This window comes from Phyllobates terribilis, unplaced genomic scaffold, assembly GCF_046119375.1.
Source record: "Phyllobates terribilis strain yellow unplaced genomic scaffold, ASM4611937v1 Scaffold_7__3_contigs__length_470593459, whole genome shotgun sequence".
NCBI classification, from domain to species: domain Eukaryota; kingdom Metazoa; phylum Chordata; class Amphibia; order Anura; family Dendrobatidae; genus Phyllobates; species Phyllobates terribilis.
The window spans coordinates 284,680,600-284,703,176 of NW_027362767.1; positions in this window are offsets into that span (position 1 = coordinate 284,680,600).

A 22,577-nucleotide genomic window follows, 5' to 3' on the forward strand; every position below is an offset into this window, starting at 1 on the left:
TCTTTTTAACATATTTATTAATGACCTTGTAGGGGGCATACAGAGTAATATTTCAATATTTGCAGATGACACTAAACTCTTCAGGGTAATCAATACAGAGGAGGACAATTTTATATTACAGAAGGATCTATGTAAACTAGAAGCTTGGGCTGATAAATGGCAAATGAGCTTTAATGGGGATAAATATAAGGTAATGCACTTGGGCAGAGGAAATAAAATGTATAATTATATGCTTAATTGTAAAACACTGGGCAAAACTGTAACTGAAAAAGACCTGGGTGTATTGGTGGACGACAAGCTCACGTTTAGTGGCCAGTGTCAGGCAGCTGCTGCAAAGGCAAATAAAATAATGGGATGCATTAAAAGAGGCATAGATGCTCATGAGGAGAACATAATTTTACCTCTATACAAGTCACTAGTGCGACCACACTGGGAATACTATGTACAGTTCTGGTCTCTGGTGTATAAGAAAGACATAGCTGAACTAGAGCGGGTGCAGAGAAGAGCGACCAAGGTTATTAGAGGACTGGGGGGTCTGCAATACCAAGACAGGTTATTACACTTGGGGCTATGTAGTGTGGAAAAAAGAAGGCTTAGGGGTGATCTTATTACTATGTACAAGTATATGAGGGGACAGTACAAAGACCTCTCTACTGATCTGTTTACTCTGAGGCCTGAGACGGGGACAAGGGGGCATCTTCTACGTCTGGAGGAAAGAAGGTTTAATCATAATCACAGACAGAGATTCTTTACTGTAAGAGCAGTGAGACTATGGAACTCTCTGCCGCATGATGTTGTAATGAGTGATTCACTATTAAAATTTAAGAAGGGCATGGATGCCTTTCTTGAAAAGTATAATATTACAGGTTATATATACTAGATTCCTTGATAGGGCGTTGATCCAGGGAACTAGTCTGATTGTAGTATGGAGTCGGGAAGGAATTTTTTCCCCAATGTGGAGCTTAGTGTTTGCCACATGGTTTTTTTTTGCCTTCCTCTGGATCAACATGTTAGGCTATGGGTTGAACTAGATGGACTTAGTCTTCCTTCAACCTTAAAAACTATGTTACTATGTTACTAAATTCGAAAAAGTTATTTTTTTTCTCATTAAAGTACAGTCTGCACCCCATCTTGACTGAAAAAAACAGATATGTAGAAATGTTTGCAAATTTATTAAAAAAGAAAAACTGAAATGCCACATGGTCATAAGTATTCAGACCCTTTGCTCAGACACAAATATTTAAGTCACATGCTGTCCATTTCCTTGTGATCCTCCTTGAGATGGTTCTACTCCTTCATTGGAGTCCAGCTGTGTTTAATTTAACTGCTAGGACTTGATTTGGAAAGGCACACACCTGTCTATATAAGACCTCACAGCTCACAGTGCATGTCAGACCAAATGAGAATCATGAGCTCAAAAGAACTGCCCAAGGAGCTCAGAGGCAGAATTGTGGCAAGGCACAGATCTGGCCAAGGTTATAAAAGAATTTCTGCATTACTCAAGGTTCCTAAGAGCACAGTGGCCTCCATAATCCTTCTTTCCATTAATAACCACCCTTTGTTTCCTATCACTGAGCCAATTCTTAACCCACATACATATATTTTCCCCTATCCCCATTGTTCTCATTTTATGTATCAACCTTTTGTGTGGAACTGTATCAAAAGCTTTTGAAAAGTCCATATACACAACATCCACTGCATTTCCTTGGTCCAGTCCAGAACTTGCCTCCTCATAAAAACTGATCAGATTAGTTTGACAGGAGCGGTCCCTCGTAAACCCATGTTGATATTGGGTCATGAGGTTATTCTTCTTCAGATACTCTATTATAGAATCTCTTAGGAAACCCTCCAGGATTTTACCCACAGTAGAGGTTAAGCTTACTGGCCTATAATTTTCAAGTTCAGTTTTTGTCCCCTTTTTGAATATTTGCACCACATTTGCTATACGCCAGTCGTGTGGTACAGACCCTGTTATTATGGAATCTTTAAAGATTAAAAATTATGGTTTATCTATGACGTTACTTAATTCCTGCAGTACTCGCGGGTGTATCCCATCCGGGCCCAGGGATTTGTCAACTTTAGTGATTTTTAGACGCCGTCGTACTTCCTGCTGGGTTAAGCAAGTGACATTTAATGGAGAATTTTTGTTATCACTAATCATGTTGTCTGTCATGCGATTTTCTTGTGTAAATACGTTTGAAAAAAAATCAATTAGCATATTGGCTTTTTCCTCATCCTCATCCACCATTTCAACCAGACTATTTTTAAGGGGGCCAACTAGAGATGAGCGGTGTTCGACTAGAACTGTTCGCCAATCTCAAATTCGAGTTGTTTTGGGCGGTGTTCGAGCCGTTCGGCGAACACGGACAATTTGAAAAAAATTTGGCTGTTCGAGGTTATGTTCGATAACTGTTCGTGCACCAAAATAATAACTGGATTTTTTCTCAGTAATGATGAAAATTAATGTTAATACGCAGTTTGAGTGTACAGCGGGGCGGGGGGAGGGGCAGGGGATGGATCCCTGCAGAAATAATGAAGATCTCCATTTTTTTTTCTCTTTCCCGCATGTACAGTGGGGAGGTGCAGCCTGTCAGCCTATCAGCAGTGCACACACAGAGCGAACTGCTTTTTTTCACACAAGCAAGGGCATGAGTCATTGGCAGTGTATGTCATATGTCCTTGCCCTATAAGACCCAGCCATTTTCCCCGTCACCACCATTTTCTCACTGCTGCAGCTGCGTGTTAGACGGCACCGAAGTTGCTGTGTGCGCTATACTTTGTTAATTTCAAGCCAATTTTTGCACAAATCTACAGATAGCTTAGGAGTAGGGAATAGTTGTGATTGCAGTCCTTTTAAGGACTAGATTACATCATTTCCTACGACTTTTATCAGGCAGGTCTGTGCTCTTAAATAGATTGGTTGGGAGTAAAGACTAATTGTAATTGCAGTCCTTTTCAGGGCTAGGTTACATCAGTTCCTATCACATTTATCAGGCAGGTCTGTGCACTTAAATAGATAGGTTGGGAGTAAAGGCTAATTGTAATTGCAGTCCTTTTCAGGGCTAGGTTACATCAGTTCCTATCACTTTTTGCCTGGCAGGTCTGTGCCAGCACTGTGCAAGTTTTTTTCACAGCATTTGGCTAAATCTAGCAAAGCAAATCCTTTTTGTCCTCTTGCAGTGTATGTGTTAGTCAGTGGAGAAGCCTATCTGTGTTGCAAGCTACCCCACCTGTGTATAGAATACAAATTTTTTTACTGCACCTAGTGAAGTAAAACATTTTGGGCATAGAATTATTCTATTAGTCCATCTAATATTTCGGCTTGTAGCAGTGTGTGGGACATGTTCTATTTGTCCATCTATACTAACCTCCACCAGGTTGCAAATTCAATATAATTTTTTTCTGCATCTAGCTCTGATAAAAAATTTCGGCTTGTAGCAGTGTGTGGGACTTGTTCTATTAGTCCATCTATACTAACCTCCACCAGGTTGCAAATTCAATATAATTTTTTTTCTGCATCTTACTCTGAAAAAATATTTCGGCTTGTAGCAGTGTGTGGGACTTGTTCTATTAGTCCATCTATACTAACGTCCACCAGGTTGCAAATTCAATATAATTTTTTTCTACATCTAGCTCTGAAAAAAAATTTCGGCTTGTAGCAGTGTGTGGGACTTGTTCTATTAGTCCATCTATACTAACCTCCACCAGGTTGCAATTTCAATATCATTTTTTTCTGCATCTAGATCTGAAAAAATATTTCGGCTTGTAGCAGTGTGTGGGACTTGTTCTATTAGTCCATCTATACTAATCTCCACCAGGTTGCAAATTCAATATAATTTTTTTCTGCATCTAGCTCTGAAAAAATATTTTGGCTTGTAGCAGTGTATGGGACTTGTTCTATTAGTCCATCTATACTAACCTCCACCAGCTTGCAAATTCAATATAATTTTTTTCTGCATCAAGCTCTGAAAAAATATTTCAGCTTGTAGCAGTGTGTGGGACTTGTTCTATTAGTCCATCTATACTGACCTCCACTAGGTTGCAAATTCAATATAATTTTTTTCTGCATCTAGCTCTGAAAAAATATTTCGGCTTGTAGCAGTGTGTGGGACTTGTTCTATTAGTCCATCTATACTAACCTCCACCAGGTTGCAAATTCAATATAATTTTTTTCTGCATCTAGCTCTGAAAAAATATTTCGGCTTGTAGCAGTGTGTGGGACTTGATCTATTAGTCCATCTATACTAACCTCCACCAGGTTGCAAATTCAATATAATTTTTTTCTGCATCTAGCTCTGAAAAAATATTTCGGCTTGTAGCAGTGTGTGGGACTTGTTCTATTAGTCCATCTATACTAACGTCCCAATATAATTTTTTTCTACATCTAGCTCTGAAAAAAAATTTCGGCTTGTAGCAGTGTGTGGGACTTGTTCTATTAGTCCATCTATACTAACCTCCACCAGGTTGCAAATTCAATATAATTTTTTTCTGCATCTAGCTCTGAAAAAATATTTCGGCTTGAAGCAGTGTGTGCGACTTTTCTATTAGTCCATCTATACTAACCTCCACCAGGTTGCAAATTCAATATAATTTTTTTCTGCATCTAGCTCTGAAAAATTATTTCGGCTTGTAGCAGTGTGTGGGACTTGTTCTATTAGTCCATCTATACTAACCTTCACCAGGTTGCAAATTCAATATAATTTTTTTCTGCATCTAGCTCTGAAAAAATATTTCGGCTTGTAGTAGTGTGTGGGACTTGTTCTATTAGTCCATCTATACTAACCTCCACCAGGTTGCAAATTCAATATAATTTTTTTCTGCATCTAGCTCTGAAAAAATATTTCGGCTTGTAGCAGTGTGTGGGACTTGTTCTATTAGTCCATCTACACTGACCTCCACCAGGTTGCAAATTCAAACTAATTTTTATCTGCATCTAACCCAGCCAATACTTTTGGGCTAATACCATAGTTTGGCCACTCAGCTCTGCTCGGTTCCCATCCATTGTTTTTTGCGCAAACAACTCCAGAGTTGTGAATTAGTTAACCACCAAGATGAGTGGAAAAAGGCCTGCTGCTGGTGGAAAGGGAAATAGGCGTGTTGGGAAGGGAAAAAAGGTTGTGTCCGTGGGGTAGGTGTTAAAGCAACAGTAACATCTGCAGAAGAATGACCATCTTCTAGCCAAACTAAGATGTCTACTTCTTTTAGCGGACAACGTGATAAGATCCCTTTCTTACGGCCACGCCAATTGCTACAAATTCCAGATGAGGCACAAAAACAGCAGGTGCTTCAACGGATATCAAGTGCTCCTTTAAGTGTGCTCTCCTCCACCTCAACTTCAACATCACAAATACTTCAGTCTTCAGAGGTGTCACCCCAATTGTACTTGCTTCCTCACAGCTCCCAAGTCTCCAGCTGCCCGTCTGAGTATGGGGTAGAACAGATGGTTGAGTCTGCAGAGCTGTTTACTCATACTATAGCCTGGGAATCAGAGGTTGGCTCCAGAGCTTCTGAGAATCTAGACGAGGAAATGATCTGCACTAATGCCCAGAATCTTTATGAGTCGGATGCAGGACCAGACGCAGAAGGTTCTGACCATAATGTAGACCCTCGTTCCCAAACTGTAACTCCTGTTGGTGGAGACAATGAGGAAGACGATGATGAGACTCAAATACCTGATTGGAGCGACAACTTTAATTTTTTGTCAGGGCAAGAAGAGGTTGGCTCTGAGGACGACGGGTGTGATAACACACAGGGTGATGATGACGAGGTTGGAGATCCCACTTACTGTCAACCCACAGTCAGCCAGTCGATGAGGTCAGCAGAGGAGGTGGAGGAGGATGCTAGTGACGACGAGGTCAGGTCGCGCCTTCCTGGACAGAGGCGTAGTACTCGAAGCAAGTCAACAACTGCATCCTCAAACACAACTCTGCCTCTGACCCAAGTCGTTGTGGCTCTTCAGGTCGCATGGGTGCTAAGCCTTGCATAGCCTGGGCATTTTTTCAGATCGATAAAGATGACCCAACTCGTGTTATCTGTAACATTTGTCAGCAAAAGCTAAGTAGAGGCCAAAAAATACATAGTTTGAGTACTTCATGCATGAACCGGCACATGGATATGAAGCATAAGTTGCAGTGGGAAGATCACTGTGCTACAATGCGGCCTAGCCGGCCGGGCCAACCACCGTCTGCCCCATCTTGTGCATCTGCGGCCTCTTCATCCTCTGTGACTGGGGGGACAGCAGTCACACCTGTTTTGGGATGCAGACCTGCCACCTCTTTACCCGCAACAGCCAGCGTGATTGGCAGGTCATTATTTTCTTTGGAGGTGGAAACACCAGCTGGTGTTCAGCGCTGTCCGACATCGATAGAACCACTTTTGGATCAAGGCAACCTAACATGTCCTCCTGCATCTTCCTCACAGACCGGCAGTTTGCCGGGGACGCCCATCTCAACCCCGTCTAAGCACAACCGCCAGCCCTCGGTCCCTCAGATGTGGACAAGTAAAAGACCATTTCCTCCTAGCCATGAGAAAGCTAAGAGGTTGAATTTCACCATCTGCAAGCTCTTGGCTACAGAAATGCTGCCTTTCCGCCAGGTGGACACAGAGGATTTTCGAGACCTTATGTCCGTCGCAGTGCCCCAGTACCAGATGCCCAGTCGGCACTACTTCTCAAAGAATAGTGTGCCTGCGCTCCACCAGCATTTCGCACACATCACCGCTTCTTTGAGAAACTCTGTGTGTGACAGGGTGCATTTCACCACAGACACTTGGACGAGTAGGCATGGACAGGGGCGTTACATGTCGCTCACTGGGCACTGGGTAACTATGGTGACAGCAGGACAAGGGGCTGCTGTCCAAGTCTTGCCGTCCCCACGAGTTGTGCGTCAATCCTCTTTATCTCAAAGTTCCTCCACTGCTTCTGCCTCCTCAACCTCTTCTCGGTCCTCCACCTGCACCCAAAGCCTGTCTGGTCATGCCACAAGCTTTCTAACTGCACAGAAGGGATCCTGCACACCTCCTTACTATGCTGGCAGCAGGGCTCAACGTCATCAGGCGGTTTTTACTTTGAAATGTCTGGGAAATGTGAGTCACACAGCTGAGGAGTTGTGTTCAGCTCTGGAAAACAAGTTTCATGTATGGTTGTTTCCACTGGACCTGAAACCAGGGAAGGCCGTGTGCGACAATGCTGCAAACCTCGGTGCGGCCCTTCGCCGGGGCAATGTCACACACGTGCCTTGTATGGCTCACGTGTTGAACCTGGTTGTCCAGCAATTTTTAGCCCACTATCCCGGACTAGATGGCCTTCTGCAGAGGGCACAGTCGCTGTGTGCTCACTTCCGCAGTTCACATCCCGCAGCTCAGCGACTTACATCTCTACAGAAGTCGTTGGGCCTGCCACTTCACCGGCTAAAATGCGATGTGCCTTCCCGGTGGAATTCAACTCTGCACATGTTGCAGCGACTGTGGCAGCACCGACAAGCCCTGGTGCAATACGTTGTGATGTATAGCCTGGGCTAACAAGATCCAGAGGTGGGGCAATCACGCTGGAGGAGTGGTCTCAGATCAGGGACCTATGCACCCTTCTGCACAGCTTTGAAATGGCGACGAAGATGTTTAGTGCTGACGATGCCATTATCAGCATGACTATTCTGGTGATTTACCTGCTGGAGCACATGTTAAACAGAATTCGGAGTCAGGTGGTGGCACAAGAGGAGGTGGAGGAAGGAGAGGAGGAGGAGTTGTATGCGGAAGGGCTAACATCTGCAAGGTCCAGACGGTCGGCAGCACCAAGGCGGCAGGCATGTGAGGGTGGGGGAGATGGTTTTACCAGGCCGCATGGTAGCAGCCAAACTAGAGAGGAAGTTGCAGGAGCCCAGGAAGAAGTGGAGGACGAACTGATGGAAGACTCATCAGATGAGGGAGACCTTGATCACATTTCTGTTGTGCGAGGTTTGGGGGAGAGGGCAGAGGAAGGAAGCATGATTGTTACCTCGCCACCAACACAACAGGGACTTGGTGCTCCTGGATGCGCAAGACACATGAGTGCCTTCTTGCTGCACTACCTGCAATATGACCCTCAGATTGTCAGAATTCGAAATAATCCTGACTACTGGGTTGCCACAATCTTAGATCCCCCACACTCTTCGATCAACCTTTTCATTTTAATAAAGAACAAAAAAATGGTCATTTTTAGTGTTGAGCCACCCCCGTATGGTTCGGGTTCGGTTCGGTTCGTCGAACACCGGGATGTTCGAGGAACTGTTCGTCGAACACCTTAGAACACCGTCGAACACCGTTAAAACCAATGGCAGGCAAACAAAAACACATAGAAAACACCTTCAAAGGTGTCCAAAAGCTGACAAACTGCTCAGAAGACGCTCTCTTTAAAAAAGCCGGCCGGCAATTCAGCAGCGGCATACACCGCTACCCGACAATTTAGACAAGAAGGAATAGAGCATCACACATAGATTAGATAGATAGAAACATGTCAGTCACACATATAAGAAACACAGTGACAGTGTTGCTTACTGTACTTTTCATTTAGTGTAAAGGATTTATTAAAAAAAATAATAGTGTTTTCGTGCACCGTCTCTTTAAAAAAGCCGGACGGCAATTCAGCAGCGGTACCCGACAATTTATAACAGAAAGAATAGAGCATCACACATAGATAGATATAAACATGCCAATCACATATATAATAAGTACAGTGACAGTGTTGGTTACTGTACTTGTCATTTAGTGTAAAGGATTTATTTAAAAAAATAATAGTGTTTTCATGCACCGTCTCTTTAAAAAAGCCGGCCGGCAATTCAGCCTCGGTACCCGACAATTTAGAACAGAAAGATAGAGCATCACACATAGATTAGATAGATAGAAACATGTCAGTCACATATATAAGAAGTACAGTGATAGTGTTGATCACTGTACTTGTCATTTAGTGTTAAAATAAAGGATTTATTAAAAAAAACATTGGCGTGGGGTTCCCCGTAATTTTAGTCTCTAGCGGAGGTTAAGCAGACGGCTGGGGCAGATGTTTGAAGCCTGGGAAGGGGGTAATACCCACGGAGCTTCCCAGGCTCCTAATATCAGCCCCCAGCTGAATACCTAGCCTTTACTAGCTATTAAAATGGGGGACCCCCCCAAAAAATGACGTGGGGTCCCCCTATTTAAATAGCTAGCAAAGGCTAAGCAGACAGCTGGGGGCTGATATTAATAGCCCAGGAAGGGTGCCATGAATATTGGCCCCCTCCCAGGCTAGAAACACCAGCCGTCAGCTGTCCCAGAAATGGCGCATCCGTAGGATGCGCCAAATCTGGCACTTAGCCTCGCTCTTCCCACTGCCCTGTAGCGGTGGCAGTGGGGTAATAGGGCTGGGGTTGATGTCAGCTTATAATGCCAGCTGACATCAAGCCCAGGTTAGTAATGGAGAGGCGTCTATAAGACACCCCCATTACTAACCCCATAGTCAAAGTTAAAAGAAAACACAAACACCCAGAATAAAGTCCTTTAATTGAAATAAACACACAATTCTTTATTGTTCTAAATTAAACCATACTTACCATCATGCCCATTCCAGCTGAAGCCAACGATCTCCTGCAATAAAAGTAAAATAATAAAGCAACATCATCCTTACCTTTCCATGGTTCCCATGACAGCTTCAGCTCTGCTACATCGAGATGACAGGCTGGACCGCAGCAGAACGCTCCTCAGTGTCTGGCTGTGACGCCATAAAGATGAGCCGAGGTCATGTCCAATGAGCTCGGCTCACCTCATGCACGTCACTGACAGCGTGGGAGAATTCTCACGCTGAAGCGCTGAGTGCAGGAGAATTTTTCCACGCTGTCAGTGACGTGCATGAGGCTGATATTTAAATTTGGCGCACAAACCGGTGATTGGTCGCGGGCAGCGTCCGCGACCAATCACTACAGTAGTGTTTAACTTTGGCGGCAAGATCAGTGATTGGTCGCGGTCAAGATGGCGACCAATCACCGATTTGTGCGGCACATTTAAATAGCGGCCGCGACCAATTGGATGTCAGCGCCGCTCCCCGGTCCTCCCTTCACGTCCTAGCCGCATGGATGTCAGCGGCGCTGCCTGTGCGGATACTTCCGGTGCGAGAACCCGGGACATGAGCGGGCGCTCGGAGCAGAAGTATCCCGACCCGCAGCGCCGCTCCCCGGCCCTCTCTTCACACCCTAGCCGCTGATGTCCCCACAGTAACCGCATGGTGTTACAAAGGTCCGGACATTTGTGTTAAAAATCGCTGAATGGTCGCGGGCGCTGCCCGCGACCAATCACCGATTTGGGCGCCAAATTTAAATATCGGCCGCGACCAATCACCCATCTTGGCTCCACATTTAAACACCGCTGTACTGATTGGTCGCGGACGCTATTTAAATGTGGCGCCAAAATCGGTGATTGGTCGCGCCCAGCGTCGGCGACCAATCAGCACAGCGGTGTTTAAATGTGGAGCCAAGATCGGTGATTGGTTGCGGCCGATATTTAAATTTGGGGCCCAAATCGGTGATTGGTCGCGGGCAGCGCCAGCGACCAATCAGCGATTTTTCACACAAATGTACAGTAAGCAACACTGTCACTGTACTTCATATATATGTGACTGACATGTTTCTATCTATCTAATCTATGTGTGATTCTCTATTCCTTCTATTCTAAATTGTCGGGTACCGCTGCTGAATTGCCGGCCGGCTTTTTTAAAGAGACAGTGCATGAAAACACTATTATTTTTTTTAATAAATCCTTTACACTAAATGACAAGTATAGTAAGCAACACTGTCACTGTACTTCATATATGTGACTGACATGTTTCTATCTATCTAATCTATGTGTGATTCTCTATTCTTTCTATTCTAAATTGTCGGGTACCGCTGCTGAATTGCCGGCCGGCTTTTTTAAAGAGACGGTGCATGAAAACACTATTATTTTTTTTGATAAATCCTTTACACTAAATGACAAGTACAGTAAGCAACACTGTCACTGTACTTCATATATGTGACTGACATGTTTCTATCTATCTAATCTATGTGTGATGCTCTATTCTTTCTGTTCTAAATTGTCGGGTACCGGTCTATGCCGCTGCTGAATTGCCGCTTTTCATGTTTCACTGTTGGCACTGTTCCCATCGATTTGGGCAATCACTGTAATGCCACAACCACCATGGCTGTGGCATTACAGTGAGTGGCAGGCAATCCCTGCATGATTGGTGCTCAAAATAGCGCCAGACATGCAGGACACGCTTTTGGTGCACGAACAGTTATCGAACATAACCTCGAACAACCGAATTTTTTGCAAATCGTTCGGGTTCATCGAACAACTCGAACACCGCCCAAAACAGCTCGAATTTGAGATTGGCGAACAGTTCTAGTCGAACACCGCTCATCTCTAGTCATTTTTGAAATTATAAGCATTAGCAGGTTATTACAAACTGAAATCAAACAGTTTTCAACTCAAAACTTTATTCTAGGTGATGTTACATTTGCACATAGGACCCCTTGTTCGAAAGGAGCTTCTGAACTCTTTCGTCCATTGAATTTGTCAGGTTTTGGATGGTTTCTGCTTCAATTTTTTTGCATGAGGACAGAATACCCTCCCAGAGCTGTTGCTTAGATGTGAACTGCCTCCCGCCATCATAGACACTCCTTTTGATGATGCTCCAGAGGTTCTCAATGGGGTTGAGGTCAGGGGAGCATGGGGGTCACACCATAAGTTTGTCCCCTTTTAAGCCCATATCAGCAAGAGATGCAGATGTGTTATGTGCAGCATGAGACGGTGCATTATCATGCATGAAAATGATCTTGCTGCGGAATGCACGGTTCTTCTTCTTGAACCATGGCAGGAAGTGCTGTTTGAGAAACTCCACATACATTATGGAGTTCATCTTTACCCCTTCAGGGATGCTAAAGGGGTCGACAATCTCTCTACCCATGATTCCAGCCCAAAACATTACTCCACCTCCTCCTTGTTGGTGCCGTAGCCGTGTTTGCGTGGGGTGTCCATCAACCAGCCATCCTCCACTCCATCCATCTGGACCATCGAGCGTTGCACGGCACTCATCGGTGAACAAAACAGTTTTGAAATCAGTCTTCATGTATTGTTTGGCCCACTGGAGCCTTTTCTGCTTGTGTACAGTGGATAGAGGAGGTCGACAGGATGGCTTGCGCACAGCTGCAAACCTCTGAAGGACCCTGCATCTTGTTGTTCGGGGGACGTTGGAGGCACCAGCAGCTTCAAAAACTTGTCTGCCGCTATAACAAGGCTTTTTTGCCGCTGCTCTTTTAACCTGACGTAATTGCATGTAGGAAAGAGTCCTCAATTTTCCCTTATCAGCACGCACACATGTGTACTGTGAATCAGCTACATATTTCTTGATTGTGCGATGATCAGGATGAAGTGTCTTGGCAATGTTGATTGTAGTCATACCTTGACCTAAACACTCCACAATTTGTTGCTTCTCAGCAGCCGACACATCCTTTTTCTTTCCCATTTTGGCAGAAAATGTAGGCTGCTTAATAATGTGGGACAGCCTTCTTAAGTAGTCTTGCCTTTCACTGGACATACCTGCCAAACTAATTAGCACAGGTGTCTGCAATTGCTTACAGTGATATAAAGAGCCCTGACACACATCACCATCAATGAGTTTAACTGACAAACAAAAAAATTCTTACCGTATCACTCCTAAACACTTTTTGCATAATAATTTGGAACACAGTGTACATGTGCTTTTCCACAAAACACCAGTGGTTCACATAGTGAATCTTACAGTTCTAACTTCCCAACCGTGGTCTGTATGAAGTTGTTCAATAAAGGGCCCAAAATTAAGATAATATAGACGGGAGAGGTCTCTATGAATACGAATTCCTAAGTATTTGATACCCTGTGAGGGCCAGGCAAAGGGAAAGTTGGACTGGATGGAATCCTGTATGGATTTGGGGAGGTAGACATCGAGGGCCTCAGACTTCGCTGCATTGATTTTAAAATTTGACCATGTAACAAAGTGATCTATTTCAGCCATAGCAGCAGGGATGGATACATGTGATTGAGTGATATATACTAGGACATCATCAGCAAATGCAGAGCACTTGTACTCGGTGCCTCCCACCTCAATCCACCTAATATTGGGGTTATGGCGAATTGATGAGAGCAGGTGCTCCGTCACTAGGATGTATAAGAGAGGGGACAGAGGACATTCCTGCCTTGCCCCATTGGTGATTATGAAAGGTGATGAAAATGTTCCATTTATCTTCAGCCTAGGTGACGTATTGTGATACAGGGCAGTGATTTTGGCTATAAAAGGGTCCCCTAGACCCGTACCCCAAGCTTTTTAAGAGAATAATATATGGCGTGCCAGGAGACTCTATGGAATGCTTTCTCAGCATCCAACAAGAGTATCTAATTACAAATTTTTAACTGCATCTAGCCCAGGAAATACTTTGTGCCTAGTAGCAGTGTCTGCTAGTCAGCGGATTATCCCAGCTGTTAAGCAATCTACACCACCTGTAGTTTGGACACTTAATTCTTTCAAAAGAAATGCTTCGGGCCCCCGGGACACTCAGTGAAGAGCATCGGGAGGCACCCCAAGGCACAGAGGCTGGGACTGGCGGTAGGACGCCTTGCGGTGGACCGCCAGCTCGATCCTTATAAAAGCTTTTCACCTGCAGCAGCTTTAGTGGACGCTCCTGGAGCTGGAATTCTCGCAGCTGCTGGCATCAGACTTGCCCTCCAATAGATCCTTGTAAAAGGATTTAAAGTGTACTCATTCAAATTAGAGAGCCAATTTGAATTAAAAAGCTTAGACCTGCCTCCACCGCAGGGGGGGCTCGCTCGACCCACCAGCGGACAGGCACCAGTATTGGGAGAGGGGGACTGGCCGTCAGGGTCCACCGCAGCTCTGGCACAAACCCGGCGACACGGAGGTCGCATGGGCAGGAATGGACTGGCCGTGTCGGCTTCGCACTTTTTTGGTTTTAGAAGGGCATGACATGCCTATATCTGTGTCTCCCCCTCCTTTTACTCCTCCACCTCTTTTCTTTTCGCATGACTATATGTGTGGCACCAATGAGGGTTCGGTCGCCACAAGGGGGGATACTGCAGACTGTCAGCAGGTGTAGTGTCTCCTCACCCAGGTATGGAAGGTGCACTGGTCAGGACCCTGAATCTACATTCAACACTACACACTCCTGACCTATGGGAGGCAAGTATACACCATAGTGCTGCCTCAGGAGGATCACAAGTGAGGGGAACCAAAAGTTAGGGGAACCATGTAGTGGGTGAAGGGTAAAACACAGTTTTACACACATAATTTCATGTATAATAGCCAGCCATCTTAAGCACAAGGTTCTTTGATTGCGGTCTTTGCAGCTGACAGTGGCCTTGTGTAGGAGCCTGCAGTGTGCTGAAGATGCACGGTCCTCGTGCTCTGACCTTGACACGAGGAGCGGGTATGAGTTAACAGTGTCTCTATCCCGGTCAAGTTCCCTTGCTTAAGAAGGTCGGGAGCTATAGTGACAGCTCCACAAGCAAAAGGATCCCAGGGAGCACGGACGGAGCAGCGTACGCCACCTGTACTCTCCATTCTGGCCCTGCCAGAGGGACTCCTGCTGCAAGAGGGGTACCGACCCCCGACTTCTGACTTTGCCACTTCACGTCTCTGTCAGAGAAGCCTGGTAGGCTACAGTGGATCCCGTCGGGTGATGGGCGAAACGGAATTGCCACCTTACCCTATATCTGTGCATAGTCCAGAGGGAGACCCAGCCTTTGTACGCACACGGACTGGAAAGGTTCAAAGGGGACTGTTAGGAACACTCGGAGGGTCCTGATCGAGGTACCTGAATACCTTGGGTGCGCTGAGCCCTCATCCCTGGTGGCCGCAGTGATCCGTGAAGAGCAGGGAGAAGCCTTGCCGCTGCTTTAAAGAACTGTGAGTAAAAGACCTGGAAGACTATCCCAATGGCCTCTGGTTCTTTCATTTATGCACTGCACCACACAGCACCTGAGTGACCCAGGACTACTCTCCCCATCCTCCTGTCACATCTGCCCTGAGGCCCTGCTCCGCCCGTGGGGAGTTATAACATCGCCTGCTGCCACTACATCCAGCCTCAGAGGACTACTAGCAGCGCTGGTGGCGCATCACCAGACACCACAGGTGGCGTAGTCGATAAATACCACTCAACCCTGAAAGCCCATTACTTTTTAATGTGACGGCCCTGGGCACGGAACGGGTCCAGGCCACGACTGCCTCCCCAACATCTGACCCGGCTCCGAGTATCCCCCATCTTCCCAGGGCAGGGCTGTGAGCGTCACATATGTACTTGTCACTTTACCATGTGTTAGTTGTGTCTTCTGAGCAGTTTGTCAGCTTTTGGACCCCTTTGAAGGTGTTTTCTATGTGTTTCTATGTGTTTTTGTTTGCCTGCCATTGGTTTTAACGGTGTTCGAAGGTGTTCGACGAACAGTTCAGCGAACATACGGGTGTTTGACGAACCGAACCGAACTCGAACACTACGGGGGTGGCTCAACACTAGGGCCAACACTATCATTTTTTAGTTTTTTACTATTTATGTAGTTAAAGAATATTTTGGGGTTATTTTTACTTTCTCTGGCAATGATTCTCTCTGCCTCAATCTTTCCTGACTTGATTTTTTTTTTACATAATTTATTTCATTTTCTATATTTATTTAATGCCTCATCACTACCTACTTGCTTTAGTTCTCTAAATGTTTTCTTTTTGTCACTTATTGCGCCCCTTACAGCTCTATTTAGCCATAGTGGTTTCCTCCTATTTCTAGCATGCTTATTCCCAAAGGGTATATATTGTGCACAGGTCCTATTCAGGATGTTAATAAATGTCTCCCATTTGCTTTGTGTAGCTTTATGTCTCAGGATATCGTCCCAGTTTATTGCACTAAGATCATCTCTCAACCGTTGTAAATTTGCCTTCCTGATGTTTAGTGTCCATTTACCAAATGGCTGCAATGAAGCAAAGAGTGAAAAATTTAAAGGGGTCTGAATACTTTCCGTACCCACTGTATATATATATATATATATATGTTTATTCTGTTATGCACTTTTCAGAGGGAGCAAGACTAGCACCAAACCACCAGCAAAGGTGCAGTCACAGACACACTTGGCTTGAGTTGCCCAGCTAGGCGAGCCCTTGAGAGACAGAAATACTCTTCACACAGCTCCCAGTAAATGTAAGGGGGACTTTGGCAGAGCCCTTCCTAGGCTCACTGTCGCTGGACAGTTGGCGTCTGGTGACGCAGCTGATGCCTAGTCAAGATCTATGCGAGTACCTCTGCAAGAACCTCAGGAAGTGTGACCAGAAGAGAAAATGAGAAAACCCCGGAAAAGATAGCAACACTAATGCAAGCACTACTCAGCAGCAAGCACATAGGAACTGCAATAAACAGCAAAGCACTGAGCAGGGAGCAAGATTAAATAGCCTGTCTAATGATGAGGTGTTGAATACCTCCCAATCATCCACAGACAGCCACACCCTGCTTGCTTGCACATCAGAATGAACATAATTCCACCACTGCTTAGTGCCAGATAAAGCAGCGTCCTGCATTGTCTGGCAACTGGGGAAATCAGTGAGAGACAGGGCATCCTGCGTCCTTACAAATCCAACAACATCAGAATGCGATGTTCCATTGGATTGGGACAGTCTCTGTGCATGAATAGTAGCTCCACATCCAGGGTCAGGACTATAATGGCACCTGCGACCGAAGTAGCGTAGCATCGGACCTGCTCCATTCCCAGGTTGGAGCACAGAATCACGATTCCTAACAGTCCTTTCCAGTCGCGTTAAGGATAAATTTGCGGGTAAAGACCTACCATCTTCACTTGATGAGTTAATTTCCCTCGTTACTTGTGTGTACTTATATTTTAAAGAGAGATCTGGGGAGAAGACTCTGGATTCTTGTATCTTTCTTCCAAGAGCATCTGAAACACCACCTTCCAGGTCGGCTGCACTGGAACCTATGGAGATTGGTAAGAGCAAATTAACTCCACGTGAAAGTGTGAAGCTCGCAGCCCTGCCCTGAGAGATGGGGGTACTCGGAGCTGGGTCAGATGTTTGGTGGGTTTGTAGCCATGGCCTGGACCCGTTCCGTGCCCAGGGCCGTCACATTTAAAAGGGTGTAATGGGCTTTCAGAGTTGGTGTTAATCGAGTGGTTATATTGACTACGCCACCTGTGGTTTCTGGTGATTCTCCACCAGCACGGCATTCAGTCCTCTGAGGCGGAATGTAGTGGCAGCAGGAGATGATACTACTCCCCACAGGTGGAGCAGGGCCTCAGGGCAGAGAGAACAGGAGGATGGGAGTCATAGGGGAAGATGTGGTACAGTGTAGTGTGGTGCCACGTTGCAATAAGAAACTAAAGGCCATAGGGGTAGTCTTCCAAGCTTTACTCACGGTAGTATGCACAGCTGCAAGGCTTCTCCCTGCTCCTCACGGCGCGCTTGTGGCCACAAGGATGGGGGTCCGACAACCTCCGGGTAGTTCAGGTGCTTTAGTCAGGACCCCGCACCAGAGTGTTCCTAGACTTTCCCACTAGGTCCTCTCCTGTCCGTATGTGGTGCGTGTACTAAGGCCGGGTCTCCCTCTGGACTATGCACAGAACAAGGGTACGAGTGGCGACTCCACTCCGCTACCCGGTGGGATCCACTGAGCCTCCGGGCTTCTCCGACTGAGACATAGAGTAACAAAGTCAGATATCGGGGGCCGGCACCCCTCTTGCAGCAGGAATCCCTCTGACTAGGCCGGAATAGCGAGGACAGGTGGCGTATACCGCTCCGTCTGCATCCCCCTGGGATCCTTTTGCCTGCGGAGCTTTACTGCTAAGCTCCCCTCCAGACCTTCTTGGGTAGGGACCTTGACGGGGTAGAGACAGCCGTTAACTCTTGCCCGCTCCTCGCCTCAAGGCCAGAGTACGATGACTGTGTCCCCATCAACTGCAGGTTCACACAGAAAGCCACGTTCAGTGATGCAGATCACAATCAAAGGACCATAAGCCCAAGATGGCTGTTTATTAAATATGAATTTTGTGGTGTAACCTCTAAGTGTGTCCTCCACCCTCACCCACTACTAGGTTCCCCCTTACTTTTGGTTTCCCCATCTCCACTTATCCTGGCTGGGGCTGCACTATGGTGCCTATAAGCCCCCCCCTCAGGTGGGAGAGGTGTGGTGTTGGATGCAGAGGTGAGGTCCTGACAGTTGCACCATCCTTACCTCAAAGGAGAGATACCACACCTCATTAAAGAGATGCAGTACCCCTGTGGCGACCGAACCCTCAGGGGCGCCACAAAAGATACCCCTGGCTTTCACAGGGGCTCTGTTTGTATTGCGGTGAACAGGATCATTATCACTCCAACTGTTCCAAACTGAAGGCCAAACAGGGAAAACCTTTTAACCTACTCAAAAAGGAAGGTATTGCTCTAGGCCTAACTCTTTCCTCTACTAAAAACATAGTACTCTTATACTTATGACTGTTTCTTACAGTTCATCAGTGTTCTAGGGACAAGCACTTATTGATTCTGGAGCAGCTGAGAATTTTATGGATTTCTCTCTGGCTAAACGGCTGAAAATCCTTTTTTTTGTCTTTGCAGTCACCCCAGAAGCTAACCTTCATAAATGGCACTACAATTCAAGGTGGTCATATACAATTCAGGAGGACATTTCTTTTTTAGTTTTGCCACTCTCTGATGCACCAGTGCTTTTGGGACTTCCGTGGCTATGGCTTCACGCTCCAGTCACTGACTGGTTGTCCAACTGGATCACCCAGTTGAGTTCATCTTGTTTTAGCAATTGTGTCAAAACTCTTTCTCAACCTCCTCCTGTGAAATTCTGCTAAGCATCTACTGCTTTCGTAGCTCCTAATGTTCCTGCCTCCTATCAGGACCCCCACACATGTCTCCTCCAGGAATGGGGCCAAAGAAATTCACAGGTAAGATGTGACTGAGTCTGAATATGTCCTTGCTATTGACACATTTGGGAATGTCCATAAAAGAAGGTGTACTGTTACGCACCTGTACCAGATCTCTTCTTTGCTTCCCTCACCCTGGTCCGCTAAACTCTGTGGTGCTCCACATCAGGCTTCACAGATGGCCCGGCATGCTCCCATGTGAGCATCAGCCCAGGCCTATATAAGGCTCACTGAGACCCACCCTTGTGTTGTGGTGTGAATAGTCCGCACCTCGCTACCCCGCCTGATTTCACTATTACGTCTGAAGGATCACGTAATGCAGTCTCCCCACTTTTACCAATGTGACGTCCAGCACCCCCTGGGGACATGTAATGTCAGCTTTGTACAATTTTACACAGACACCCCCTGTCAACATGGGCCCAGGGAGGCATGGAGAGTGAGAGGATAGGGCTCATGTAGTCACTGACGTGGCACCACACTCGCCCACAACCCTGACAGTCTGAGAGGCCCCTTTCTCTAGCACCAGTGAAACAGCGCCTAGTCAGCCCGGTAGGACTGCTACCCGTTCCTTATTAGATAAAAGCCGGGTCCATTAACAGGATATATTTAGTGATGAGCGAGTGTATTCGTTACTATTCGCTATTCGCACGGAAACTACGGTATTCGGGTTACTCACTAAATTGCGAGTATTTGTGTACTTGCCTCGCTATATTCGGATGTCCCACCCTGCAGTTTTGGCGCAGACATCTTGGTTGTGGCATTACTGTGATTAGCTGGCCGCCCAGCGTCATAGGGTCTATTTAATCCCTGCCGCCGCAATTTTGTGCACATTGTGTCCGGAGCCTGTGTTCTACAAGCATAGTGAGAGATTGCTAGGGAGAGTGTTTAGGCCTCTTGATAAAACAAAAGCCCTTTTAAGGGCTACTTGCAGTATATGCTTGTTCAGTGTAGTGTAGGGTGGAAGAGCTATTCGAGTCGGGACAGTTTAAAGGAGCCACTCACTAGCTCCATAACACCACCAAAAAACAGCTCTTTTCAGAGCTGAAGACACACAACAAAGTCAGAGTACAGGGAGGGAGAGATTGTGTATTAGGTAAGGAGAGGTTAAAGTGTTCTTCCAGTGTCCATCTTAAAACAGCTCTTGTCAGAGGCAAAGCAATATTTTTCCAGCACACAGAGTAGTAGCCTTTTGTGCTGCCTTTTTTTTTTAAAAGCACCGGTCTTTTTTCCCCGCTGTTTTAGGGGTCAGAGCCTGGCTTCTGCTGTCCGCATTAGTCCACTTAAAAAGGCAGTTAGTGCCCAAAGCAAAGCAGTAGTCCAAACATTTCCTACTGCCTGCTGCAAAGCATGCACCAGTCCATTTTCCCCTCTGTTTTTGGGGGGAGAGCCTGCCTTTTGTCCACATAAGTCCACTTAAAAAGGCATTTAGTGCGCTATACATAGCAGTAGTCCAAACATTTCCCACTGCCTGCTATCAAGAACGCATCAGGCCATTTTCCTCGCTTTTTTTGGGGTGACAGCCTGCCTTCTGTCCACATTAGTCCACTTAAAAAGGTGTTTAGTGCACTACGCACTAACTGCCCAACTAAACTTGGTCAATTTTCAATAAACCAGCACAACAGCAAGGGCTATCTGTGCCTGAAACAATGCCAAGGAGGGATAAGTTGCAGAACATGGTCAAGGGGTACTTAAGTGACCATACGTGCGTCCTTTCTGACGCTTCAGTTCTCTTTAATTATTAGGTGTCTAAGCTGAACACTTGGCCCGACCTCTCCTTATATGCCTTGGAGTTGCTGGCCTGCCCGGCTGCTAGTGTGGTGTCTGAGTGTGTTTTCAGATCCGCTGGGGCAATCATCACTGATAGGCGCACACGCCTCTCCATGGAAAATGCAGATAGACTTACTCTGATTGAATTCAACAAGGACTGGATATCTCCACAGTTTGTAATCCCTCCATAAAACAGCAAGCCAACCTAAATTCACCAAAAATGCAGATTCATGCTACTGCTGTTAACGTCACCCCCTTCCCATAAAAACCCGTTTCCTTCCTTCGTCAACCATGACTCAGCCCATAGGGCTAATTTTTACAAACCCTATGCACATTGTGCAGTGGACAAACCAGGACAGTATTCCTACTCCAGCCTAGCTACTATTTGTGATTGGAGGCCCTTGGGATGGAGGCTTCCTGCGTCAACTTTGACTCAGCCCATAGGGCTAATTTTTATAAACCCTATGCACAATGTGCAGTGGACAAACCAGGACAGTAATCCTACTCTAGCCTAACTACTATTTGTGATTGGAGGCCCTTGAGATGGTGGCTTCCTGCGTCAACCATGACTCAGCCCATAGGGCTAATTTTTACAAACTCTATGCACATTGTGCAGTGGACAAACCAGGACAGTATTCCTACTCCAGCTTAACTACCATTTTTGATTGAAGGCCCTTGGGATGGTGGCTTCCTGTGTCAACCATGACTCAGCCCATAGGGCTAATTTTTACAAACCTTATGCACATTATGCAGTGGACAAATCTGGAATGTACAGTGGTCCTACCAAACTAATATTTGTCATTGGGGGCCCTTGTCACAGGTTGTGCCACATTATGACTGAGATAGGGGATACATATTCAATTGAAATTTACACTGACTGTTGATGACTGACTGATGGCCCTCTGAAAACTTGAATTGAGGGCCACAACTACTACAGTACTCCATCGTAGATAATGTTTGTCAAGGGATGCCCTTGTCATGGAATCTTCCTGCACCTATGACACAGCCCCCAGGAGTAATTTTTGGAAATACAATGCACATTCTGCACTGGACCAAGTAGAACAATATCAAGAAGTCTTCTCTTTCTATATAATCTTGGGAATATTGACAATCAAAATCTCTGAGCCATTTGGAGAAGCTTCTTCAACCCATCCTGGAGGGGGGCACCATATATCCTTTATCCATTGACTTGCACAAGTGATAAATTTGAGCTTGTCATCCAGTTGACTAGTGCAGCTTTATTTTTAAGGTTCACAAAGTTAAGCCAAACCTGAGGATCGCAGGCCGCACTCAGTGCTACCTTCTAGTACTCCATGTCTCTTGGCCTTTTTCTCTGTAGTCTCTGCCCTTAACTGAATTAAATAATAGAGTGAGGGCCCTACAATATGAATAAGTGAGGGCACTCTCAAATGTACACAAGAAGCACCTCCAAAATTTCTAGAGGAGGGCACTTCAAAATGTATGTTACAGGGCCACATGAGGGCTCACACAAAACTCAGCTTTCCTGCCTACTGCAGGCCCTCTGAATATTTGAATTTAGGGCTGCAGTATCACCTGGTGGTGGAGGAGGAGGAGGATCAAGCCCAATGCTACAATGGGCACATTTTAAACTGCTATGGAATATATATTCCAGTATCTGAGCGTCATTGATGAAGGGACCACCCAAATGTCTAAGTAACAGCTGTCCCTCCAAAACGCATGTTACAGAGCCACCTGAGGCCTCTCAGGTCAAAGATCAACATACCTACTGGTGCGTTCTAGCTGTGCTTGTAAAGTGCTGGGGAATAGCGAACTAAAAATGATGTATGACAGAGGGACCTACAAAATGTATAAGTCAGGGCCCTCCCAATTGTAAAAGGCGAAAAAAA